At 35.8% G+C, this 15,954-nt stretch overlaps 1 protein-coding gene across 11 annotated transcripts in view; it reads left to right on the top strand.

Annotated features, from left to right (window-relative positions):
- LOC134664917 (disintegrin and metalloproteinase domain-containing protein 11) overlaps positions 1-15,954 on the top strand; it is a 733,539-nt gene that overhangs the window by 203,937 nt on the left and 513,648 nt on the right. The gene's annotated exons all lie outside the window — the stretch shown is intronic.

Here is a 15,954-nt window from a genome sequence, read left to right as displayed (position 1 = left end):
TTGAATGGTAAATTTTATGTTAATAAAATATCTGTGTAGAAATACTTGGTTTATGTATTTTTTTTTGTTATTACTGTAACTGTCTCTTTGTTATCATTATGCTAGCCCAAAAATCTTTTATTACTGGAAATAGTAAGTCTCTCATCGTCGCAACGAAATAAGTCGCTACGATCAAGATAACGATCCGTTTGGTTTCAAGCTAACATTGTAGACAATCAATTTGCATAAATAATAAAACTAAAACCAAACTGCATTAATATTTAATGCAAACTGCACCTGTATCATAAGTACGTGAGAAGTTTTTAATAGCACGCAACTAGTAAGAAGGCAGTTTTGAATAAATTGTCGAGAACAAAGGAGGCGCATATTAAATTAATTAGTTAACTCGTTAACGAGAAAGTACAGTGAAACGCTTTGCAAGTTGGTTAGTGCTTGTGAGCATTTGATCTGTGATGACGTTGTTAAAACTGACCTACGTACCTAAGACTACAGCCTTAATAATAGAGGTACCTACTATTACTTACTGTCGTTTTTAAATAAAGTAAAATAAATCACCGCCCACCGAAATCTATCCTCCAATCTAGCACTACCATTTATTCACCATCGCGAATTAACCCATGGTTCAAATGTTAGAGGGGGAATATGTATATCCCCTTACATTTTTTTTTCGGAGTGATTACTTCCGAAAATATTCACTGTGCCAAAAAAATGTTGAAGACCCCTATTTGTTTTGAAAGACCTATCCACTGACACCCAATACTATAGGGCAGCGGTCGGCAACCTTTTAGCAGCCAAGGGCCACATGGTAGTTAACGAAGTTGACGCGGGCCGCACTTTGGTAATATTTATGATTTAGCAGACATTGTCGTTTGTCAATATTACATAGGTACAAAATAGCCAGGGAGGCTCGCAGGCCGCAAGCGAGGGGTTCGCGGGCCGCATGCGGCCCGCGGGCCGCTTGTTGCCGACCGCTGCTATAGGGTATAGTGAAAAAAATTGTCATCCACACTTTATGTGTAGGGAAGGGTCCCTAAAAATATTTTTTGTAGTTTTTATATTGATTTAACTATATATCCACGCCGAATTGCAGCTTTCTAGTACTAAATATCACGGAGCAAATCCGCGAACGGACATATGAACTAGGGGTTGGTTGACTACGGAACCCTAAAATTAATGATTTAAGGTAAGTACCCCTATTAACGAGGGGGTTAAGCAACTTTTACAAAGACAGCCAAAAATGAAACATAAGCTGGCTCTGTATGGACAATGACATATTTTTTTATGATAGTTTGCATATCGAAATATATATTTCATTCGTTTTTGGACTTGTTTTGGCCAGTTATATAGAAAAAAATGATTATTAAACCTAAAACGTCGAAATCGCCTATTACCGTGGTAATTGATCATTGCTACCCAAATACCGCGGATAAGGGTTCCTTTTTACGAGGGTAAATAAACCCATCGCATTTTTAGTTCCTATTTATATTTATTTGACAAAAGTAGTTAAATAAATAGTAGGTATTATATTTAATCAGATTTCCAATCATAAGATACAATTAATTTTTTTTTTTGGTTTTTCTATAAGGAAAAATAAGAGAATTTTTAGTAAAACATAATTATGCAAGTGATTTCCTTTGAGTCTACTTACACCTACTATCTACACTTAGATAATAATATATATGTGGTCGTAAGCGTATCAAAAATGCATGCTGTATATAAGTATTTACATAAATCAATATTAAATAAATAAATATAAGGGGACATTTTACACAGATCGACATAGCCCCAAACTATGCAAAGCTTCTACTATGGATACTAGGCGACGATATACATACTTATATATATAGATAAATATAAATTTATAAAATAAAAATAATAATTCAGCCTATATACGTCCCACTGCTGGGCATATTTATATACCTACATAGAAATCACCCAAGACTTAGGAACAAATATCTGCGTTCATCACACAAATAAATGCCCATCAACATCAAATTGATCCTATTGGATACAAGATATGTGAAATCAAATATTAAAATAAATTAATTTTGGATGTACTGCATCCATTATTAATAACACATAATCCAAACATAATTTTAAATTAATTAAAAACGAAACTTAAATATAAACTAAATATGTATAAAATAAAACAACCTACTGAAACCCGTCCCGGGCTACCCCCGACGCAAAGGTGCCCATCACGCTCGCTGCGTTACCGCGTTGGATTGCGATTGTATGTTGGTGTATTATATGTTCTAATTAAAATATTAGAATAGGTTTTATAATAATTATATTATGAACCTATTTATTTCCTACCAAAGTTGTAGGTGGGTCGGTATTGGGTTCCCATACATCTTATTACCGATTTATGTCTTTTGTAACCATCGCTAAATGGTTTAATTCACATTATTGTAAAACTCATTTACGAGTAATAAAAATAAATAAAGATCGCGTATATTTTGAACACAATCATAATGGAAGATACTGAATATTACGAAACATTATATAAAACAGACTTGACAGCCATGCTTTTGTTTTTATATCAATATTTAAACAAGATTCTCATATAATGATTTCTAAGGAAACCTTCAGTTAAGTGCTTAAAACTGTCGTCAAAATTAAGAGTTCTTGAATAGATTTCATACCACGTTAATAGCTCTTTAGCTTTATAGATGGTTAAATATTTCAATAAAATCAACAGTTAAGGAAATATGTATTTACATATGAATATATAACCCTTAGAAATTAAAATACCGTTTCCGCTATTACCGAGTTATACCTCGAAATTAGGAACCACACCAAAAAATGGAACTCAACACCGAGGTTTTTAATTTCCTGTTTTTTACTATTGGTAAGCAAATATTTACAAATTGAGGATTAGGGAACCATAAATATCATAATTAAGAATTGATATAAAGTCTTAATCTTTCTATAATATTCACCATTACTATGAAAATCACTGAATAAAATACGCGTTTGTTTACTTGAGGTGTTGCGCGTTAGTATGGGGCATTCAAATCCTGCGCCCCCGATGAGTTAGTTTACGGTTTTCGAATTGTTTACTTTGTGTTTCTTTACTAGTGCTATACTTATTCGACAGTCAATAGAGAAGACTTTATTTGTGTGTACTTCAATTTAAAAATAGTCAATAGGCTTTCTTATAAAACGCTTTTTTGTACATACCGCGGTAATCAGTGCCAATTTTAATGGGCTCGTTAATAGGGGTACTTACCTTAGTACCTATGCTTTCATACATATGTAGTGTTTCATATGCATTTAGCTTAGTGACCTATTACTAAATTAACAGTGTGTTGACGCAATACAATGACAGCATAGTGTGGCATAGTTAACAGCGGTTACAACTTAAATGAGGTGCCAAACGCGGCAATCCGCTAATGGTCGCAGAGCCATCTCTTGAATAATGTAAGGAACTAGCGCTTTGTGCAGCGCCCGCGTTTTACGTAAGCGTCTAATTTGTATAATAAGTACGGTGTAGGAAAAATGGCGGCGTTAACGGAACACTAAGTTTAAATGACAGGGCAGATGGAGATTGACATTATTAGACCGGTGCAAAAATTAATTCAGTATTTTAAACAGTCACAAGCAGTGTGTCCATTTCGTGGCACTTTCTCTTTTTTGTGTTTCTGGGTCAAACAGATCACTGTGTTACGTTCTTTCCTGTAGACATACACAAGAGTTAAGGGCTATAAAGATTAATTTTCTTATTTAACCCTTATCCACGTAAAAAGGTCCTCCTTTTATTTACAGAACTATGATAAAATCATTACTTACATGCCCACAAGCTGTTAACTATTGCCCACAGGAGAGAAAAATAGCGTGTTCGCGCGAACTGTAAATTTTTCTCTGTACACCAGTGGCGGCGCGTCCATAAAAGCCGATTCCCACCGGCTTGCCTGTTTTTGGACGTTTGAGCAGAGTTGTAAAGGAAATATGTAAGCCAAAGTATCCCCGGCTTGCCTATGGATGTGATTGACGCGCCGCCACTGCTGTACACAGCGCGAATTGTACACAGTGATCTGTTTGACCGTTCTCTGTTCAGTATAAGTTTTTATTTTTGTTTGTGCTCACGAATGAAATTATTTCTTTTCTATTCTATTCTATTCTATGAGCTAATTTCAAGCATAATAATAGAGTTAGACCAAAAATCTCTGAAACGATTTTGATATCATACGCCGTGCAAGTGTTATTTATACGTCATCATTTCATAGAAGTTTGACGTTTAAAATAACACTTGCAATGCGTGCACTATCAATATGGATGCAGACTTGTCTTGGTCTAATTCGAACCTATTAACGGTTGGGTATGAATAATGGAATTGTAAGTAATGCAATTAAAAAAATATATACACAGTCGATCGTATGGATTAGAGAACTTTTCTATGAACATATCACGTCATGGCAGAGTACAGAAGAGGGGACTTGGTAGGTACTTACTTTTATTATTTCTAAGTGTCTAAATGTGAAGCGCTATAAATATTATATATATATATATATATATTTCTATGATCATTTGAACGACATAAAACTAGATTTTATAAAGAACGCAGTTCCGAATTGTAATGTTTAATTTACGAGTAGTTTTTAGCTCATTTACTGTCTAGAATGAAAGTAGACTACAGTAATATTTTGCTAAACTATTTTTCGACACATTCCACTAAGATATTTTCTATTCACAATAAGCAAATCCTTTGGATCGTTCAGAAGATTGACATAGGTAATAAATTGAAATTGTGATGATATTAGAGCACTTTTTGTCATATTTAATTTTGTAGATCTCGAAAATACTTCACATAAAACCAATAAAGTTCTATTTGTTCAACTTGTAGTGCCTACAATTGTTGATATTATTATAATGTAATGAAAAAATAGCTTGAGGGCTACAAAATATCCGATATATTAATATTATATGTATGCCTACGTCTCGAAGACAAATATCCAATTTCTTGTGGTGTTTTTTTTCAAACATATTTATATTTTGCTTTGACTAGGACGTTATTATATGTAAGCTAAGAAATTACCCTTGTTCTATAATAGAAATAACGTAGTTTTTGAGCAAGATAAATAAAATTGCATGCAGTGCAAGTGTTAATTATACGTCATAATTTTTTCATAGAAGTTTGACGTTTAAATGCACTTGCACTGCGTGTGCCGGTACCGGTGTGACGGTATCTTGGTCTAAATCTATCTGAAAAATCAAATGAACATTCCACGTTTGAATACTCTGAATTTAAACTTACTTACTTACGCAACGATCCAAAATGAGTCTTGGCCTCCGACACGAGTACACGCCAGTTGTCTCGATCCTGCGCCATCTCCCATCTGAATCTGATCTGAATTTAAACGTATCTACTTAAATCAAAAAGTTATAATTTTGAAAAAATGGATTTATATGTAAGTTTTTTTATTCGTGTCTTACTTTAAGCACAGTGCACAAATACTTTATCTACTATTTGCAGGTATTCATTCAAATGTAACAATTACATTTTCATCTAATTAAGATAAGGAGAATGCTTACTGGATTAAATCACCCAAGGAGAAATTTTAGAAAAAGAAAATTCAATAATCTGTCCCACGCTATCACCAGATAGGAGCCCCCAACTTTCCTGAAGGCCCTAGTCGCTTATCTCGATGGTTTCAGGAACTTTCCCGATGGCCGAATTGTCTCTCACTTTTGTTTTTACCGGCACCGAAGGAAGTTTCACGTTAACTGAATATGAATTAGGAGAATCGGGTTTTTGGGTCGCGGATGTATCGATTCAGGGGACGGTATTGTTTTCGAGTCGGGATGTTATGGATGATGTCAGGTTAATCCATTTGGAGAATATAATGGCTTATAATAGTTAGTAAATATTGTCCGTGTCAGGTATAAAAACAAACTCTTAGACTTATAATCATACCTATGCTAACTCGACTAATTGACGTTTATAATTAAAATTTTATTGACGTATTCATTTGCTTATTGGAAATCCTGTATTACTGTAAACAGGTTCAACATCACATCTAATATCGAGCGTCTCAAGGTAAAAAACTTTAATACTTACCATCATTTTAGTGTTCGTGCCCCTAGTTCGCAAAGGTATGCTTATAATTTATGAAAGAAAATAATGATAAAATATTAATTGTATCAGGAACTTAAAAGTTTATAAATTACCACCACAATTACCCATTGAATCTAAACTTTTAAGTAAGATAATGAACTCTTAGAAGAATACAGTACCACCCTATAGACAATTTTGTATCTTATCCGAATCATAAGTACGTAAGTTATACCATGTTATACTCATTAATTATTAGAACGCAATTTGATAAGTTAGCTCATAAAATCTAAACAAAAGACGAGATAAATTCACAATCAGTAAATCTTCACGTAGAATGCGTTAATTACGATATTTTACCGGGAGTAATTTTAGGTAAACCATAATTAATGCATCGAAAGTAAAATAGAACAATATCAAATAATATTTGCTTAGTTATCTTGATAAAAATGGACATTAACGAGTCACGACAAAATGACGTTTATTTGGATTTGGCAGCTCCAGGCTAAGGCTGACGTGAAATTGGATTGGATGGAATAAATAAGTGGATCTGACATGTCCTTTTAAAACAACGCCAACACAATTATATTCATTGAAAATAATGATAAGAAAATAATCTAGCTGCGATCCGCTCCCGCCAATAAGCTTTCTTTGAAAAATAGTATTAGTAGTATTATCAAACTGCACAACGGGACTTAATCGCGTATTTAAGTTTTAAGATTTACCTCCGACGTTTCGAGGACGGCGTTGTCCCCGTGGTCTCGGAGAAGACTGGCTCAAGTTGACATCAACATCTTCTAGCCGCGCGAGTTTTTCGAACTACCCGCACTTGGTCTTGTTTATCAGTTTGAACGTTTTGCGCACTAGGGATGTCACTCTGTCGACACACAACACTAACGATATTCGATTTATCGACTGTCGATATTCGTTTCCGCTTACATTTACTAATGACTGGATTCCATGTGGATGAGATCTTAAAACCCTCGTCCCGATTAAAATTGTAATGTTTTTTGATTTCAATGGCTTCCCGCACTTTTCTACTGTAGAAATGGCGATCCGTGGAGAGGATTTTAGGGTTATGGGTGTCTTCTCCGAGACCACGGGGACAACGCCGTCCTCGAAACGTCGGAGGTAAATCTTAAAACTTAAATACGCGATTAAGTCCCGTTGTGCAGTTTGATAATGTTTAATAATCGTGAAAGTTTAAATCAGAGTATTAGTAGTACTTATTAAGTTTCTTAATAATTAAAATGTCTAATTAAAGGACTTTCGTCAGTTAAATCAGTCAAAACAATAAGTCAGGAGACGAACTGTATTGATACCACGAAACATTGTATTCGTACACCCAGATTTAAACACATAGGTACTTAAATACTGTGTTAAACTTTAGTGTCCTTTTTTAAACATTAAGTAACTTGTTGCCCATAGCGACTAATAATCCAAGTGAGTGAGCATTGTGATCTAAATATTTTAAAATATGTCTCAGGAAAGTTTAATTTCGATTAAATAAAGTCAGGAATATCACCAAAAATGCCTCCTTCGTTCAACAATTCATAGGCAAAGACACCGCAATAACCACGGCTTTATCCGCGAGGGACAGGTGCAGGCTCCTTTTGTCACCTAATGAATGGCAGCGCTCGCAATCACGGTAAAACGCAGTAGAGTAACGTTCTTGATGGCGTCGGTAGGAATGCAAAAAGGTTTTTAATGGTATGGGAAAACCGGTTATTTACCGAAATTTTATACAAATAGAAACGGTTTGCATTATCGGTCGGGGCAAAGCCGCCTGGCTTTATCATAATTTTTTTGGCTAGCGATATCATATTAATTTAATATGATAGGTATCGCCAAATTACGTGATATTGTGAAGCGTGTTAAATTTTTGTGTGTTGTTGTTGTTGTCCTATGGTACCCCAGAGGTGCAAAGGGCCTTCAAGAGCTTGCTTCACGCCCTTCTGTAAATTAATGTATGATTAAATTAAAAGTTTAAAATGGGATGAAAATAAAACTATTATTTTCCGATTAATTTATGACTAGCTGTTTCCTGCGATTTCATTGCAGTTCTTTCTTTCGTTGCAGTTTCTTGGCGTGTCTCTCTACGAATTACGTCCCCCATATAAAAAAACGTACCCGATACAAACTTTCCACCCCTATTTAACCTCATTAACTTTCAAAAACGCTGAAATTACGTTTCATAACTTGTACAATGTACAAACTTTATTCTTAGTAAGAAAGAGTTCAGTTAACTCTAGGTACAGTCGTCATCAGATATATCGGAACGGCCAACAAGGTGCTCAAAAATTACTAAACGTGCACTTTAACGTCTTGATAACAGAGATTTTGTTCAGATATTTGTGAGCACCTTGGCCGCGTCGAAATATCTGATGGTGACTGTACATATTTGTGAATGTACCTATGTACGTTGGTCTAATTATTTCTTCGACACTTGTAGCCTAAAAAGCTTGAGGCTTGAGTAATTTTAATATCTATGGTAACGTAAGGTAAAAGTGACAGAGTTCTGTCACTTAACAATACACAATTAAAACAACATTGTTAATTGTAAATTATGTATGAAATTAGAAGAATTGTTAATTAAGACTCGCGATCATGTCGACATGTCGGTTCCTTATTATACTGTCATCCAGTGTCCTGTGGCTAGTCTCCGCGGGTCTCTTTGCAAAGACAGTTTATTTTGATAAAACGAACCTGCGATATTGAGACGGGGGGCATAATTGATGGTTCGAGCCGCAATTGTGCTTTGTATGGAAATGGGGACGATATTTAAATGGCTGCCGAATTGTGCTCGAATATTGTTAGTGATAATGCTTATAGTAGCAAGTTAGGAAGGGTTGGCTTACAATTGGGGCCAATGGTGACATCGGGTGACAATGGTGTAGCGGTTTATGATGTATTGTCGATAAACTGTATCTTAATATGACTGATGACTAAGATGACTTAAATCAGTTTAACAATGGTGTCTGGAAACACAATTTTCAGTTGTCATTTTACTTAACACGTTCACTGCGTTACGGGGGCTTTTAAGCCCCGTACGATGTCATCATTCAGTGCGGAGACTAAAAAATCGTGTTTACTCGCTGGTGCGGAAGCTGTATCTTCGATATTTTTATGACTATGATAAAGACAAATATACATTTGAGTTTCTTGTCAAAAGAATAACCAAGTGGTATATTCAAAATATACGAGGTCTCAGGAACCCCGTACCGACCAGGGAACAAATTTCGCCTTCTAGTGCGATACGGGTTCCAGTGAACCCCGTATAGATTTCAGCTGGCCCGTACGGGGTTATGACCACAAAGTCACTAGTGCAGTCAGCATTGCAAGACTTCTTATCGATAAATTAAAAATAATGCGTTTGGGACGCATGCTAGAATAGTGGTATAGCAAAAACAATGTAGTTAACAATTGGTATAATTTAGATTTTAGAACAAGTAATATACTTCACGAGATATAATATCATTGATTGTTACGTATTGTTGACGGCTGCTCAGTATTCTCAGTAATCAATTTTTACACCAATCAGTTCCAGATATGTTGTGTCCGAAAGTGACGTTTTTAATATTAAAACTAGGTTTCTACCTGAAAAACGATGTCTAATTATTACTATAGTAAGCGCTCAAATATCGTTTGTTTTATTTCCCACCACTATTAATTTATCGACATAAATAAGGTATGTGCGTTACGGGGTTTGCTAAGCCCCGTAGTTTTTCAATTTTAGTGCGATACGGGGAGTAAATAACCCCGTCCTTTCATTTCTCTATAATTTCATATGTTTTTATCGTATCTACGTGCGAAGGGAACATGACGTAGGTAATTTCATACTCTTTAAGTTTGGCAGAAAAAAAAAATTACATTAAAATATTTCAGGACTTTATAGCAGTTTTAACAGACTTGGGTGCACGGGGCACTTTTATACCCGTAACGCACCAAGGTGTAAACCACTACGGGGCGGATTAGGCCTCGTAACGCACTACATTTTAGGTAAAGGTTTTGGCTTGCCGCAGTGAACGTGTTAAATTGTGAATTAATAATGCCGTAGGTAGGTACTATGAGGGTACGGCACGTGGCATACCTATTAATTCACAATTCAAAATGTCCATTGTTAAATTGATTTAAGCTTAAACCAATGAGAAGGTTGCGTGTAAAGGTGCGGATAGATTAGAACATTCAGCGTTTTTAAGCAGATTCGGCGAATTGTTCGACGAACGCTAGTAAATTCTTTTGTTCGCAAAAATGCTCATTACTAGTGAATGCTCAAGTATATCAGTATCTTAAACTTAGTGGCTTAACCTCGAATGATGTCACGCTAATGCTGTGATGATGCTAATACCTACCGTTTATTTCTTGAGTCTCTTGGAAGTAACTTAGGTAATAGATACTTTCAAGACAATATACATTAATGCATAATTTTAAGAGAATCACTGCAGGAAGATATACGGCGCGATCCGGGAAATGAATTAGACATTCACTAGATACGTAATAGTTAAGATATGTGACGTTCCATGGCAAAAGGTACTTTATGGCGGTTGGCGCTTACGCTATTATTAACACCGCCCCAATATTCAGCCGTGGCAATGGTACCTTTTGTCTTGGAGCGTCACATATCTTTACTATTTCATATCTAGTGCCTCTCTAACTCATTTCCCGAATCGCGCCGATAGTAACAAGCATAGTTTCCCCTTATTTTTCTTTTATGCAGTTTTCAATGTCTCTAAGCTTCTGGATCTAATTGATAACACCACTACTCATACGCATACGCTTCGTTAGTTTCCTATTTATCTTTAAAATTAATTATCCCAAAACGGTCAAAAACAAATACATCTTTCAAAGTTCACTATCAACTCCAAGTTATCAAACGCTCGGAACCGATTCAGTAACTTGTCCCCAAGCAAACAGCCGCCCCGTTAGTCTTGCTCGCTAATGTAATTGCAACTGAACACTTCAATCAAACTTATGCGGAGTAAACCGTGATTTAAGGTCGTCGAGATATACTTACTGTACTTCGAATTGGAGCTTGAAGAGGAACGTACTAAACTGAAGTTAAGAGAAGCTTACAAGTAGTTTACAGTAAATGTATAAGCACAAACTTCTGCTATTTATATTGTATATTTTTTTATTAAATATACAGGATAATTTTTGGACTGTTAGCCATATTGTGCGAGGTGATTAGATAGGCCATACTGAACAACTTTTTCTATGGGATCAACTCCGAAATCACAATATTTTTTTGGCCGTTTCATACGTTTTGGTCGAGTGGATGTCAATGTTTTCTATGGGAAGGCCAATTTTTTTTGGGATTTCGGGGTTCGTCCCATAAAAGTTGTTCAGTATGACCTACCTAATCACTTCGCACAATATGGCTAACGGTCCAAAAATGACCCTGCATAATTATACACACTTGTGCTCTAAGCCCATTTCAACCCATGTTCTTCTCACGGTTATTCATTGAAGGAAGATAAGACCTCGGCCAGGATCGCCATGTGATTGTTGGAAATCGGTTGAAACAGCACTTAACATTATGTAATTTATAACATCGAATAGGTATTATATACAATCTCAGCAAGACAAAAAATCTTACCGATCCCACTTATTTCTAAATACAATAAACTTTAGGTTTATTGTGTGCTGAAACAGTCCTGTTAAAACACCTTCAAAACGTTTCGAAGTACATTCGTATAAAACGTCGGCTTAATCTGAGTACATTTTGGGGTACACTCAGACGCAGATAAGGGTGGAACTTTTTCTATAAAATATCTCGGGCAAATCTTACGGAATTAAGTCGGGGCAGTTTGAGAATCTTTTCTTTTTTACGTGGAGCTGATCTTCGTTGGGGCTATTGTCGATTGTGGTACAAGTCATAAAAGGTTTCAGAGATTTGCTTATTTACTAAATCAAAGAAAATTTTAAAGATACATATTTCTCATCTATTTCGCATTATATCTGATACTGAAATGTCATCGTCAAAAGTGACATTTCTTCAACCAAAAACAGTTTTGACACTGACAGATCTTTTGACAGTGACATTTCTTCAACCAAAAACACTTTTGACACTGACACATCAGTATTATATCGGAAATAGATCGAATAGCTGAAACTGGAATTGGCCTGTATGTCATTTCGTACTCATGTCATGTTGTCAGACTGTACCACATTTGAAATGTACCACATTTTCTGATATTGATTCTATCTTTGTATCAGAAACTTGTTATTGACATATTAGTACTTTTTACTTGAAAAATTTCACGTATATTGTATATTGTGTATTTGGTTGGCAAACGTAAAATGCTCTTTTTTCCTATTATCACTGTGGCGCGTCTGGTTGTGAAAACCCGCTTCAATCTGTTCTTTAAGCCACCGCCAGGGACCGGGTACTGTCCACGCGGGTCCTATAAACTGACAATTCAATTACAAATAACGTAAGGTACGGGACGTGGAGGGACCCACCCCAAGTTCCGACATTACAATTGATTTACTGCTGCTATTCTTATACTGTGGTATTTTCGGATTTTCCCTTTAATAACATGTTTAGAAAAAAATCCGTTGAGAGTATTATGATTGAAAGTAATAGAGGAAGTTTGTGGATTACAATAATATGAGGTTCTGAAAATATATCCCTCGTCGTAGTAGGAATGGCGTTGTATGATTACAAAAGTGTAGTTGATTGGTTTGGTAACTATATTGAAAATGTGATGATAACTCAGGCTATTTGTTGCCGTAGTCAGGCGTGGCTCACTCCGCGATTTCGTCGCTTTACTACAGGTAGCTAAGAGTACATCCGTTCGGCCCCAATTTTGGGGTTTGCCATAAGCCGCGCGTGGCGCTGTCGCCACCTAGCGGCCATATCTGTGCTGATCGTGACAGACGCGTTTTGTTAGAGAGTGAGTCTTCTGTACCTAGTACTATTATTTATTCTGTGGTCGTAGTTTATAATTGAGTTTCCACCTTTACCACTTTTAAAAGTTTAGTCTTCACAAAGCCAATATCAGACATACGGCCCGATTCGGGAAATTAATTAGAGATGCCCTAGATATGAAATAGTAAAGATATGTGACGCTCTACATGAAAAGGTACCTTATGGCGACCCCAATAATATTGGAGCGGCGTTAATAATAGCGTAAGCGCCAACCGCCATAAGGTACCTTTTGCCGTGGAACGTCACATATCTTTACTATTTCATATCTAGTGCATCTCTAATTCATTTCCCGAATCGCGCCGACAGAAGTGGAATAAAAGTACCAAAAAAATTCATAATCGTCAAAAACATTGCTCATCCGTCGTAATAAATCGAGGTACGATATTAAAATTCAAAATGAAATGTCTCCAACGAATTAGATTTTATTAAATAGGAGTTTTTTGCGGAAAAAAGACAAATAGTCGTATCCTTTTTGGAATATTGTGCGCTGTTCTTGTCAGCTTTTATGTTTTGAAAAGTAAACACAGTTCGAAAGTTTAATCTGCAAATGGTCGCATAACGTTCTCGGTGTGTATTTGTATACGTATATAAAATAGGACAGGAATATGATTCCGTGATGACGTCGCCTTCCACATATTCTCGTAGTGAGCAAATGCATTTTACGTACCTACCTATGAGTCATATTTGAAGTGTCATCTCGGCTTCTCCAGGAACCCATTATCAGGCGATGATAATGAGTCCAACTTGGGGCCGGTTCGAATTTTGAAATAGACATCTATTAGATATCTTTTAGACATCACCAAGATACGATAACGATATGTTCAAGATCTAACCTGTCATATTTGATATTTGCGCGATTCTGGAGATACTCTTGAACGATTTCCACAGGATATGACTTAGAGATCCAATTCACATCTAATAGATATCTTACTCTATCTAACGTAAAAGTGACATTAGTTGCCCGAATTGCGCTGCAAAAGAGAAGTAGTTCATATCCAAACTATAACGTATCTAGAATGGATCTAGGACGTGTCGTCTCTTGTGAATGTCTTGAGGTTCGAATACGGCAGTTTGCCCTGTCAGTAAATATCAGGTAACAAACATAAAAACTAAGATTCCTACGAATTGGGAACTTTTTAGTTTGACAATTTTAAAATCGTAATAAATAACACCCTCCGAGTTGTAGCACAATGCTGAGCTTGGGACTTTTTGCACAGTTACATAGTTAATTATTTGTTTGTACTTACCTACTTAATTTTTTAGTGAACATTTTGCAAACATAAAATAAAACACTTGTCATTCATTATTTCTCTAAATAAAAGAGATACCTAATTACAATTCTTAAAATTCTTAGTATTGGCTATGTGCGAAGCACATGGTGGGGGAAAGGTAAAGGTTAACATTTCATACAAGTTATATGGCTGGAAATGGAACTTTTAATTTACGATTAGGTACTCCTGAGATATTCATTTAAATTGTATGGTGTAAGGGACCATTGTAATCTGTATGAAATGCTTAATATAATTAGCGTATTTAATTTGTTAATTATTAATTCTAATCCGTGTAAATAGCTTTGCAAAAACAAAACAACATACTATGAAATCTTATTGTAGAAGATAAGAATGGGTATAGTAAGTTATCCTTAAAAGATAGATATACACCGTCGCGGACTTTTTTGTAGACCGATAAAAGAGAGACAATCCTTACATTGTGTTGTTATACCTCCAACGGATTAAGCAGCGTTTTTGAATAAAGCTCCTTGACAGCGTGATTTTTTCCGACAACATCGTTATATTTCAACCAATTTATACAAAACCTTAACAAGTTATATACGTAAACCTTCCTCACGAATTCCTCTATTGACAGATGAAAATCGTGTGAAAATCCGTTCAGTAGTTTTGGAGTTTGGAGTAGTTTTCTAAGATGTAGTGAATTGACGTTTTCCGCTAGATTTGCAGACGCTATCGCTAGGTTGCGTGACAGTCGTGCACGTAGCGAATAATAAAATACTTACAATTAGGGGGTAACATTCCATTTCCAACGACAGCTGCACTACTGTAAATTTTACTATGGAAATTGAGAATGACAGCAACGCGTTCAGTACCGGTAGTGCAGGCCCCAATTTCACATCGGTGACAGGTGCGACGAATTGTAAAATCACTGTTGCTGACGTTACAGGCATCCATGGGCTGCGATTACCACTTACCATCGGGCGGGCCGTATTCCTGTTTGCCACCATCAGTGTATTATAAAAAAAAACTTTATTATATCGGAATAAAACAGATATTTCTCCTGCGAAGTTTCTGACAATTGTCAAAGATTTAGAAGAATTGTAGGTAATTCTTGACAGGTAATGAGTTATATGTCGGAATTTCGTGACAATTGTAGTGTTTCTTGTGACAATTGTCATAAACTTAGCAAGAGAAATATCTGTTTTTTTCCGATATCATAAAGTTTTTTTAAATAATACAATGATGGTGGCAAACAGGAATGCGGCCCGCCCGATGGTAAGCGGTAACCGTAGCCCATGGATGCCTGTGACGTCAGCAACAGTGATTTTACAATTCGTCGCACCTGTCACGTTGGTGAAACATGGGCCAGCTGTCGTTGGAAATGGAATGTTACCATAATTCTACTTTAGTGTGACGTGCAAAAACAACAAGCTCCTAGCTTTCGTAAATTGAATCGTATTATTTACCAAAACTTTCATTATCAGTTTTTTCTTATTTTGTAAAGAATACGGCGTAGATTTATCTCGAAAAATACTCAGTCGTACAATAATGGCGCCTGCCGCTTCAATGATACCGAACAATCGCAACCGCTGATTGGGATCTTCTAAATGATTCTTAATATTTCGCGATTCTATCATTTTTTCCCTTGAAAATTTTTGTGTTAATATCTTGTATTACAAAAGGCATTAGGAGCGAGCGATTTTACAATTAAATATGTTTTAAGAATGTTTTTTTAC

The sequence above is a fragment of the Cydia fagiglandana genome, chromosome 6, assembly GCF_963556715.1.
Source record: "Cydia fagiglandana chromosome 6, ilCydFagi1.1, whole genome shotgun sequence".
NCBI lineage: Eukaryota > Metazoa > Arthropoda > Insecta > Lepidoptera > Tortricidae > Cydia > Cydia fagiglandana.
This window is presented reverse-complemented; position numbering and strand designations above follow the sequence as displayed.